The following is a 12,472-nucleotide window of genomic DNA, read 5'->3' as shown; positions in this document are numbered from 1 at the left end:
ATCACAGAATCATATCTGCTGGGCAAGTTTACGAAACGAAACCGAGACTTTCCATGTACCGTCCTGAGAAGCAAGGTTGACTCGGAATAGGTCCTCGTAGCGGCGAAACCATGTCTCCCATTCGACGTCAGCGTGCTATGCCATTCACAGTCCCGTGTATCTGCTGACTCGTTGCCGGGATGCAACACTAGTAGCGGGGACTCCCAGTTCTGTAAGCACTCTGTTCAGCAAGATTTATTGTTTGAGGAGCGCCGCTAATTTCGTGGGATCCATTACAAGTAAAGTGAAAATTCCCTCTTCACCAAGATATTTCGGTAGGACAGGTAGAACCAACTGCTATATGTGACGTGAGAACGAGCACACAAATTCCCAGCTAAGACGAATTATTAACGCATCCTAGCGCGGGAGAAAAAAAAGCAGAACCTCTGAAGGTGAGATTTTATTGCCTCAAACAACGACAATGTACGCGGAGCAACGTCAACTATATATTCTTTGAGGAACTTAGAGAACGATAGGGGCGACCAGCCAACAGGATATAAAAGCAGTCCATTCGGAAAAGATATTCAGAATGGCAGAGATTAACACAAAAAATAAAAGATCAACTTTTTGAAAAGCAAATTCAGAACAATGGAGCGTGGCTTTTGACGATGCTTATTTTTCCACCACATCCACAGTGAAGTTATGCAGTTCGACCAGATTGACTGCGCAGGCAAAACCTACAATTTGAGCCAGATATTACTGCCTACTCTCATGCGATTACCCAGTGTGTGTTACGACTGAATGGGGAACACCTCAATATCACCCCACTAACTTTTTCTTCAGGATGGGAACCACTCTATGGAGCATTCAAATCAGTGACACGGTGGACTTACTTCCCCTAAGGGAAGGTCACTTCTCAAAGGAGTATACAAGCGTACTTTCGTCCTGGGATGAGCGGAAACGCACATCATAGGATTATATTTCTTTATTCGATAACATCTTTTCTCTTGTCACAGATTGGCCGGAAGCGTTTAGCTAAGAGCTTTAGGCTATTCAACGTACCACTGAAATTTACTACTTCATGGCAATGTAGCCAACCGTATCGTCCGTACAAACATAGATTGTGAACCTTAAACATCCAAACCTAGGAGTGGGTGTCAGACATATTTCAGAAGTCAACTCACGCCAGTACTCTAATAATTAGACTCAGGAGGTAAAACAGTGACAAAAATGGCGAAGATTGAGTGAACTTCAAAGTGAGGAGCCTACGAAATGCAGCCGATACATTGAGATGAAACAACGCGAAGCATGTAAAAAGAGCTCTTCCCCAAACAGCTGTTGTTGTTTGACAACTCAGCGCAAACTTAGCCCACTCGTGCTGACCACTTTATCCTGTGATAGGAAAATTAAAACCACAGAATTCCTATTAGAGCCGACCTCGGGTTTAGTGGATGAACTTTACCAACAAGACAGTCTAAAATACCGCAGGCCACTCTGTAACAAAATACCACGTTGTGAATAGCGTCATAACCTGTCAAAACCTGCTCCCGTTTCAAAGGCGTCGAGTTCATCCGTCCTCGGAAGAATGACTATTATCAAGTCACTACTGGCTTCATATGACAACTAGCTAGGTATGCCTTAATATAGCGCCAGATACAACCAAGAAATGCCAGACTAACGAATATAAGTGAGGACAAGCCTTGACTGCGAATTCACATGTAAAAGGGCGATAATATAATACTATATAGCTTTGATAAATTAGGACACAGCTATGTAGTCCACTAATGAAGGTTAAATATGAACTATTCTAATAAATGTTATTGTTTGGGCTGAAGAAATTTCATGAAGTATTCCGCAACGACCAAAGAAAGAGATAAATGAATGGACTTGCTTTTCGAGAGCGCAGTAATAACCGCACCCATGAAGGACACTCACTTCAAACATGTGACCACCAAAACACAGCACGGTCCTTTTTACAAGATTAGTTAGGGGCAAAGCTAGCTCCCTGATGGATCAAGAGAAGTTAAAAATCAACTAATTTGGAAAAAAATAACTTGTTATTCAGGCTTACATCCGTCTCCTCTATGAGTACATTTCACAAAAGTTAATCTCTTCTCGGAAAGTACGGGTGTTTCGGTTTTCAGAACGTTGCCTTATAAATCCACGGGTATCCCTGGAGCAAAGTTATCCTCGGGTGAAGGGTCAGAGGGAGCCATTTGGCGACTGAATCCTCCTTAACAAAGGTGTGCGGCAATTGTCGTAAACTTAATGGTCTCCTTCTTGGCATAAGTTAACCCAAGTACACTGAGGTATACCATTTGCGAGTCTTCATATTGCTGTATGTCGTTGGTGGAGGAGTTGTCAAAACATGTATGCAAAGGTGGGACTGACTATTGAATGTACCACCCACACCATATTAATAATCAAGATACTGGAGACTTATGTGATGGCCTAGGTGAACTAGATATAAATAATTGTCATCAGTGCATAACTATTACTTTAGGCCGTATTGCTGCTGGAGGCCGCGCCAGAAATGCTGTGTAACGTTGACCGTGGTCACACCACAGAGAAAGTCACATCGTTGAGCAATCCACCTAGTTTTTGAGGTGGGTTGTCAATATGAACGAACTCTCTAAACAGTTCTGCTGACTGTTGTGACTAACTTTGCTGATATCCCTAAAATATCTGTGCAAGTAAAAGGTTGGTAAGCCGACACCTAGCACGAAGCTGACCGACTGAGATATTAGGAAGTGGTTCTGGTGAGATTTTGAACGTAACTGAACTTAACAGGGAAAACCACGGGCGTTTCGGTGTCAGCCATACTGGCTAACTCAGTGAGTTAATACTGTGTACTGTGAATCGTCCCTTGTTAGGTGGATTACTGTTATCTTTTGTCGCCTTTTATCCCTTGAAAAAAGAACATGTTCGTCGAACATAATTGTAGATGTTCAAGGAAACGAAACTCATTCAGAGAGAGCTTCATAAGGTTCGTTCTCCAGGGTGATACGGTGGTTACTGCATTTATCAAAAGTGAATCCTTATATTCAGTGGTTTTTCAGTGTTGGACTTTGCACACAACGGGCATTGTCACTGATTTTCGCCTAGTTCACAGAGAATATTTTACTGTCCTGAGGCACGGTGATTAAACGAGTATGTTCGCGTGCACGGTAACTTCGTATGAAGTGGAACCCATTTATCACTGGATCCTCACTTCAGTCACTACCGCCCCTAGATGTGTGCACGCACGATTTACATGCTAGGGTTGGTCGCGGTGTCCATTAGTTTGTACGCTTCAAGCCCATTTGCGTACCACGCTAGCACTTTCCTAGTGCTGACATTTATTCCCAATTTTAGCACCGAGTATTTGAACAGTCATCGCTTCTTCCGAAGCAAACCGTTATATTTGTCAAATCGTGTTTGTCTGTTGCACTGAAGCTTGTTTTCACCTTTTTTTTGACTAGACACACGATAGACGTACAGACAAACAGAAGGGCTGTGGCCACTGACCGCAAGTCGAACCTCCTTTCATACTTCCATAAGCATGGTGTGCAACAATTGGCCAACAATTTACCATTCGCCTTCAGGCACAAAGATACCCACGTGTGTCATTCATTCGAAGACAGGCGTGCAAACGTGCTGTTCTTTCTGGCATCCACTTCATCAACAACCCCCACATCAACATATAACCCCAGAAAAAATACCCGAGTATGGCATAGTCTTTTTGTTTTGATTTTAACGAGCCACTTACTCTCGCCAGGAAAACCCTGTTAGGACGCCATTCAAACGTTCCCGGGAAAGTAAAACCAGAAACGATGTGCACAAACGGATGTACGTGGCGCAAATGTTTTACCGAAAGATCTGGTTCAGTTGTTGTGTGAATGGTTAATTTAACTGAACAGACGAACGACAGGATTACGCACGCGTTTAGCTGGACATGATAAGACATAAAGCAGGGAATTAATGCGCCGTGGGAAATGAGAACTTTATTGAACTTGACGCTGCCTCTGTTTCTTACTGCAGCTGCTGTGTGCGTAAACGTTCCGTTCGTAGAAGAAAAAATTAGAAACTTAAGATAGCTATCCGCCTTAGGGCAAAGCTGGCCAGGAAGCCGGGATACTTTTTACGTAAATGGGTCTTCTTTGCTTGGGCGGTCTGAATCGCCGCAATTATCTGCTCAGAGATGTTTTTTCAAATCTCTTAGAAAGAATAATGTATGACAATTGGAACATATTCAGTTTCATTTGGATTATATCACTGCCACACGCAGTTCCTATTGAGTCTACCAAGTGAATATTGCTCATAGCACGGCTAAGCAGTCTGCAGCATCCCATGCGGAGCATGGCTATGTCATAGCTTTACCAAATTCACGATCTTTTATTCTAGCATGTGTTGCTTCCGTCCAGTTCCTTCCAATTTGGTTTGACAACCATAAACCGTGTATTCATTTATCGTGGTTCAGGTTACTGCAGCTTATGACACTGGAGAGTGTTGGACGGAGGAAGAAGGATTGAGCCGACGAGTCTGACTGGACAAACTCGCTGATCACGGGAGTTCAGTCAAGCAGAGCATCTTCGGTTGTTGCATTCGATGAGACACACACATGAAAGGGGCCACATGGAGTGCCATTTTAGTACCACTCAATGTTCAAAGAACAACTTGTGATGTAACTCAGCTATTCTGGACCGTATTCAGATGTTTCACAGACAGGATAAACGTCAGTTTTTGAGGAGGAGGAGGAGGAGGTGTGGGCCAAATGTCTGTTAACCGGTGTGCCGAAGAAAATAGATACTAAAAATGCGCCACGCTGAAATATCATGCTAATTGTAGTGCACTTTTAACCCTTTTTGGGCAGAGAACCAGAAATTGTTAAAGGTGCTGTTACATATGGATGGGGCAGAAGTATTGATCAGTTTGGAAAGTTGATTGGACAGATATCGCTTTCAGTGTGCCTGTGGTAAGGATAAGGGTTTGATTGATGCGCTACAGCTTGAGCGGATGGGTTTTTGACGGAACCAGTGACTGTGGCTATGGGTAGTTCCTCAGCCCGTAGGCGCAGAGAACATGACAAGGAACCCTAGATGCTTCTGTAAACAAAGAGTTCCGTTTAAGTCATATAGCACGCTGGATAAGGTATAGGTGTGTTTCAGAAGTACTGGATATGTTGCAGAGGGTCATACTCACTCGAAGTGTTCAACATTCAGGTCCGATCCTTCATAAATGGGGAAGGAAGAACCCTGCTGCTTCCATACTTCTACCACAGAGGACTTCACCCCCAAATTGTCTGATATTGAGTTCATTTGCTGGCTTTTGTCTGTGCATTCCTGGCATGGTTGCACATTGAAGGAAAAACTCCAAATCAGTGCAACTCGCGGGCTCATTAAACTCATGTCCGATCACTGTTTCAAGAAAACAATTGTTGGACCAAATACCGGTAAACACCGATATAAAGTGTGATTTATGATCAACTCAGAAATGACCGCGCACTGAACGATAGTAGTTGTCCCGACAGGGACGTCGCAAATAGAAAAGTTTGGTTGAGTAGTCACTGCACACGAATGTGCAGCAGAACACCATATGTATCCGACCTGAGTTCCTTCGAACATGACCTTAGAAAGACTATTCCTTGATTTCCCTAAGTGAATCTTAGAAGTAAACTTGGAAATACCACTTTCAAATCTTGTGTTCGAAGGAACGGATAAACAGTCGAAATTCGAATGTTGATTTTCTCTAGCCGGTCCAATGATAATGACTTTTTTCAGTTCCGGGAACAATTCCCCCGGGAGCAACAGAACAAACTGAATCCAATAGGTTTTCATTATGTTGTCAGTCATTAGATACAATCTAGTTCAAGACAAGCCAAGTCGTTGTTTTTTGATGCTCAGTTCGTGAACATTAATAACCAGGATGAAGAAGGATCAACGCAGTTCCCGAGCTATTTGGAAAAAATGAAGGATCAGTTATAGCTGCATAGATGATACTTATATTCACCAGTTGGATTTAGTTTACCAACAAGGCTACTCAGGCCTGTTGTTTTTTGCTCTTTAGAACTGTTCCACAATAGACACTTAATGTAAATTTGTCCAACTTCCTGTGCTAGATGAGTTTTTCTTTGACGGTTCGCCCTAGGTGGACTTTCGACGCGCTTCGCAACGGGAAATAGCTGAATTGGGCGATGAACGACACAGTACACTTGGTGCTAGATGGGACAATTCGCGGTCGACTTCTCCACCAAAGATGTTTGAATGATTTTGAACAATTTTGGCAGCAATAAAGCTCCACAACGAATAATACTGTCTGTTTACCCTGCATTACCTCCTACTGTGAACGGAAAGGGTGCCGGAGTAGTCAGTATGCTTCTACACGGTCCAAACAATCTAACCATTCAAATCATTCACAAAACCACCAACTTCAGAGTCCATCATACGGCCCTGGGGTCTTGATCACATTTCCACGAACAGCATAGCCGCTGATCGAATAACTCGTTGCCTCGAGTAGGAACTAAAAACCTCATTGAGATTCTTCATATCAATGCCCACCAGTCCCCTGAATCACGTTAAGCTAAACTACCATAATCATGAAATCGGTCGTAGGGAATCCTTACTGACTATACTAGGATAATGGTATCACAGAAATGTCAATGAGGCCGAATATACGGAAGATTGTAAATCGTTTCCATCTGGTCACAAAACGTAAGGAACCTGCAATTTTTCATTTGGTTCAACTCAGCCTGTTTATCAATTTCAACGGTCATCGCGACGTTCACACTTATAAGGCCTGCAAAAAAAAGTAGTTGGGTAGAAAATGCAATGAATGCTGTTACGATACAATTGCTATATTGAGCGCCGTGAGAGTTCTCTTTTTTCCTCGTGTTTGTATTTTGCGCAATAATAATAAGTAGGTCATTCCAGTTGCGGACCTCGGGGCACCAGATGAAGCAGAAGGAGGAAAAACAGAACGGTATTATATATACATATTATTTACGTGTAAATGTTATATTAATGAATCGTTGTTTCGAAAAAAATGACTGACCGTTTAGCGATCCCCAGTGTGTCGGTTTCGAAGGTGAAGCTAAGATTCTTGATTTCCCAACCCACTAATCTGGCTGTGTAGGGCATAGATTCTTTTATATTAGGTAAAAGCGCAGGGCAGAGTGTCACCCGAATTTTTCGACTCTAGTCAGGCACGGTCTCACATGGTGCTGCTTCGCATTTGATCCTCATGAAGGCCTGGACTAGTGGAGATGACTTTTATACAGCAAAATAGAGACGATATCTGAATTAGCTCATCATAATGCGTACTTTTGCATTTGGGTATACCTGTTTCAAACTATGTGGCCATATACAGAGTTCGACCACTAACGACCGGTGGCGCAGAACCTAGCTTAGTTACAAATGAAGAACATGGATACTCTAGCGACAGCTACCAGACGTCAGGAATCAGAGCCTCGTCAAATCTTTCTTTTGAATTTTACTCCAAAGTGAAACAAAACTGCTCAGAATTCGATTCAAATGCAAATGTCAGTTCAAAAGGAGCAAAACTGCCAGGTGGTCAATGCGTCGCGGCAATTGTGAACAGATAGAGATAGTACATTATTTAATACGAACGGAGGACGAAAATGTGTACAGAAAATTTTCGGTGAACTTGATCATTGCTTTGCCCCAAGTTTTGTTAATTTTTAACTAATGAAAGCTAGTACAGCAAGTGGAGTATTTTGCCATAAGTACTCGAAGTTCTGGTGTGATTTGAGTATGTATGTGCAACAGTTTCACTCACCAGTATCGTGTTATCAAATTTGCTTGAATCGACTTCAAAGAAACTCTCGGAAAATTCTGTTGAATCCATCAATCCTTAATTATAGTCCTAATCCAGCTGTATGAATTTTACCGTTGTTGTTATATCTGCGCTTTGACCATCAGCTTTTGTATTATTGACTTAGTGGTCGTTAACGCCAATGTCATCTGGTTGAATCGATTTAAATATCTTGTTTCAACACTTATTGATATCGAATTGTATTCTCACGCAAACAAATACAACTTGAAAATCTTTGAGCGNCGTGAGGTGAAGTACAGCCGGAGATCGGGATCAAGGTAACAAATCAGATGCTAAAAGAGGGCTCTAATGTTCTCGGGATTGGTTATGTGCTTGATATGGCGTCCCAAGGTGTAGGATGCCGGTTGGTTCAAAAAAGGTGGTGAGAACAACATTCGTTTTGTCCGCTATCACGCAGCCTATGATAACTCAACTTCTGTCTACTCTGATTCTGAATGACAGGTCATTACCTAAATGACACGCCCAATGCGAACTGAACCTCCCGCTTACCATCCAGTTAAGTTGCTGAGGCTGCTTAATCTTGTTCAAGTTAGCTCACTTATTCGCCGCAGATATACCCAAAGGATTACCAGCTGATGTCTGTCAGTGCCATCATTGTCCAGGCGTCGATGTCTTCTATGTAATCTAAGGGCTTCAGTACAAACTTTTAGGTATCGGAAGGAGATTCAATGGATTTTGAGGTTGGAAGTCCACCTACGAGTATTTTTAAGTGATGGGTCGTTGGAGCTGTCTGTGATTATTGGGTAACATAGGTAACCGGGGATGTGAGCCACATGTTTTTTTAACTTTCAGGTGAAGGAGGACCTCGCACCTTTCGTCATGCTTTTTGTCTGTACAACTAACACTTTTAGTAAACGAACTATTCACCTGAATCCTCCAAGTTAATGGAGCTGCAGCTGAAGTAAAATGTTTTCCGGTAAATGTCCGACGGGCAACTTATAGGCACTAGATTCTTACGTTCCGTTCGTTAGTCGTTTACTCAAAACTTTATATAACGACGTGCTGCACAAGAAACAGTTTCATCCAATGAATAAGAGGAACTATCCTTACACAAAACGTGAAGTGGGTAGCAATAATACCGTAACTGGGTGAGTACTGAGTATGGTCAGGGAAGTCCTTCACTTTTGGAATCCACGCTATGTGGTCACTAACTCACACAAACTACAATTAGGGCCTCTGAGCACATGAGCGCAATGTCCGGAGTTTCCGAATTTTCAAGACGATAATTACGTTTTCACTCAATCGGAAAAATGTGGAACTGACTGATAAGTTGCCGTTTCAGAAAGATTTGGTAAACAAACCGATTGTTTATCAAACGCTTCCAAAACGGTAATTATATTTTGTTTTGCGAGGTTGTCCAATAATCATGAGAATAATAAGGACACGGTTTCAAATCAAAGCAAGCAAATGCAAACGGTAGTTTAGTTGCTAAGTCTGCGTTGAAACTGTCAGGAATATGACGTTTCCCCAACATTATTCTTGATATGATTGTATAGGTAAGAATAAAATTGAATTGAGGTAACAAATCAGTTTTTGCGGGAACGAATTTAGTCTGCAGATTGATTCTTAATAGGAGGATATTGTACTATTGTACATTAATCATACCCTCTTTGCTGCTTGTTCAAAGAGCAAAACCCTCAATGGAAACTTCCTCCTCGTTTTTTTCAGCTCATAAACGTCTTGCTAGGAATGTTTCACGAAAGAACACCCCCATGGAGCGAGAGGACTTCCCCTATATAGAATATCGACTGTACAACTGTGAAAGTAATAAGACCGACCTAAACAGACTCTGAGCCATAGGCCAACGGTTTTGAAATCCATCGAACAAGCTTGCTTTATCCCCAGGGAAGACATGGGTTTCGAGCCGAAATGAGAAGCTGAGTATGAAATCACCCCATGTTGCTGGTTTTGTTGATGACGACAGGCCATTTGATCTGGGGAGATCAAACTGAATTCTGGCGGTGTGGTTCCCATTACTCCAACTGTTTGATGTTTTGAGCTGACGCAGGTTAGTACAATGTTAGCACGATTGGTCGATTAGACAGAGCAGAATTTTTCCGGCGGGGTTGATGCTTATCGGTGATTTAGTGCAGGTCTGTCTGTCTGTCTGGATGTCGCTACAGCGATGTTGCATATTAAGCACTATGGAAGGTGAAACTGACTGGTCCTTTTATGCATTCTAGGCCTCGCTAACATATCCAAACCAGGGACCGGTTTTTCCATGGTGCTAGACCATTAATTGCGACACCGCTGACAATGAAGTGCACCAGAGTATATCAAACTGGCGACCAAAGTAGGTTGATCCAAATGACACCAACGCACCCGATGGACCAGAAGGGAGAGCAAACCTATGTTCTCTGGCATAGTTGCCAACAGAAAACAAACTCTTGCAAACTACACTATGTCACTAGTTTCGGGGATGTTAATGCAAGTGTGAAGAACAAACAGACCGTTACACGTCAACAGGTTTACGATTGACTGACCCATCCAAGTCCTCAGTGGTGCACGGATCAAATGCAAAGCCTACGTGACATTTGAGTCCCTTGAACAGTTAACACACGAACAAAGCTGAGAAATTTCCGCCAATTCATAAAATGATTGGTAAATAGCTGAATGTTACAGTACCCAAGCCTGGTGTTGCAGAAAAATGCAACTTTATCCCTCACTCATTTTACAAAGCCTCACTGCACCGACTTTAAGCGAGAAGGCCCCCAGTTACAAGGACGTTCTTGAGTAAAATCAGATCAGCCAATGAGTTCAGGTATTTACTTTTTACCAAGAGTTTGGATTCCTTTAAAAATGACGGGCAAAGTACCCAGACAGGAAACAAAATAATTTCATAATATAGCTGGGAAACCTCGTTTTGAAGTCGCCTGTGGGTGGCTGAACAATTCTCGATGGTAGTACAACGCTATTTTAGCATTCCCCAGAGGTGAATTTGCAGACATTCTAACTAGCATGGTCGCCATCTTGTTTAATTGCACATCGAGAGGGTATGAATCAGGAGATCCACTCACTCCCAAAGGAACCAGGTTGCTTTGCATGCATACCCCATAAGGAAGTTCCGGTCATCGCAATATGGTCGGAAGTGATATTCATTACGTTGTATTGTCATGACAGTCGGGAGAGCGAATGCCACATCAATCTGCGGATTAACACAGGCGATCAAAATGTGTCACTAATGAAGCTGCGGCCAAGATCAATAAGGCCAAGTTAGGGATTAGTGACACACTACAGCAGTTAACAGGTAATGGAAAGCATAAAATTCAAACAAAGACAGCTATAACGAAGATAAAAACGCATGTCTAACAAGAAAGACCTCGAACGTATAGGTCCAAGGGTTAAACAAGGGTTCAATACCTTTATGGACATTGAAATGCTGGAAGCAAAAGTCAGATCCGTTCGACGGTCTGTTAGATTCTTTGAGGAGGAGGATTAACATGGGCAGGATGAAGAACCGCCCGGTAGGACGTTGTTTGGACACTTACAGCCAGAATGGCTTCTGGATATCAAGTATTCTTTGGCCTAATGCAGAAAAATAGAGCGAAGACGAGCAGAATTATTTGAAAGAACCAGCGACCTTTGGTTACTGCAACCTGTGAATTGAGGGAAAGAAAACCAGCGGAATTGTAGCTTTATATTGGTCTCATCACACTGGGAAAGCCTCTGGGGGAAAATCGGTCTATTAAAAAAACCGGAATAGTGGTTGTGCTGTGCTTTCAGTTCCATCCATTTGGGAAGAATAGCGTGCACAACATAAGTAATAGCGCCATGGGTCAAACGACGGGCCGACAATATAAATCCAACATGTCGTTTCCTGTCCGACTATTTTTCGTTTGAAATGAAGACACCGGCTCTAAAACCTTTGAGGGAGCGCACTTGGATAAAGGTCGTTGGTAGTTTGCTAAGTTTGTGTTCAAAATCGACATTATGCGAGGCGGCCTGCAGCAGTCCGCCAAGATGTCAAGCGGTAATTTAAAAGTGCACCCTTGGGAGAATGCGTTTTTTTACAGCCCCAAGCAGTCTGGTTCAATTTACTCGTTGAGTTTGGCTCTGAGGATCAGTTCGCATATCTCTTTTGGTGTGGTAGTGGTGACCTAAGGACACAGTTGCTCACTTATTTTATTCGTGTTTTAAGTTGTACGAAAGGGATACAGGTACAGCTGATATTGGCATACAGGGCAACGTGGCTGAAATGACGGTGAATACTGCATTCGACTCGAACGTGAATACACATGTGCCACGTCAGCATAGTTACCAATCGAAAGTGCGAAATAAGTAGGAACTAGTCGCGTAAAAGTTGGATAAATGAACAAACTCATAAGCGTGCATGGCGCCCGGCCACTCAATGAGCACCACGCACCTTCAATATCAGTGCTTCAAATTTTGTTTTTTTTCTAAACGGTTGAAAACAGTGCAGATTGTTGGAATTCAGACCATAGCTAACAATGCCAAACGTCGATTACTTGACCGATTTTATCGATCATCCAAGTTTCTGGCTATCTTCAAACATTATCCAGCTGCTGCGGTTCAGTTGCCCAGCCACACATCTCGAGACTATCAGGCTGCAATAAACGGTTTGGTCGAGGCAGCATAATTACTTGATTCTCAATCATGGGTGTATTAAAGCATCCCCCAATTCAGCTTTATGCAACTAGAATTG

The sequence above is a fragment of the Opisthorchis viverrini genome (genome assembly GCF_000715545.1).
Source record: "Opisthorchis viverrini unplaced genomic scaffold opera_v5_12, whole genome shotgun sequence".
NCBI lineage: Eukaryota > Metazoa > Platyhelminthes > Trematoda > Opisthorchiida > Opisthorchiidae > Opisthorchis > Opisthorchis viverrini.
The sequence above is the reverse complement of the archived record's forward strand: the minus strand, read 5'-3'. Positions refer to the sequence as shown.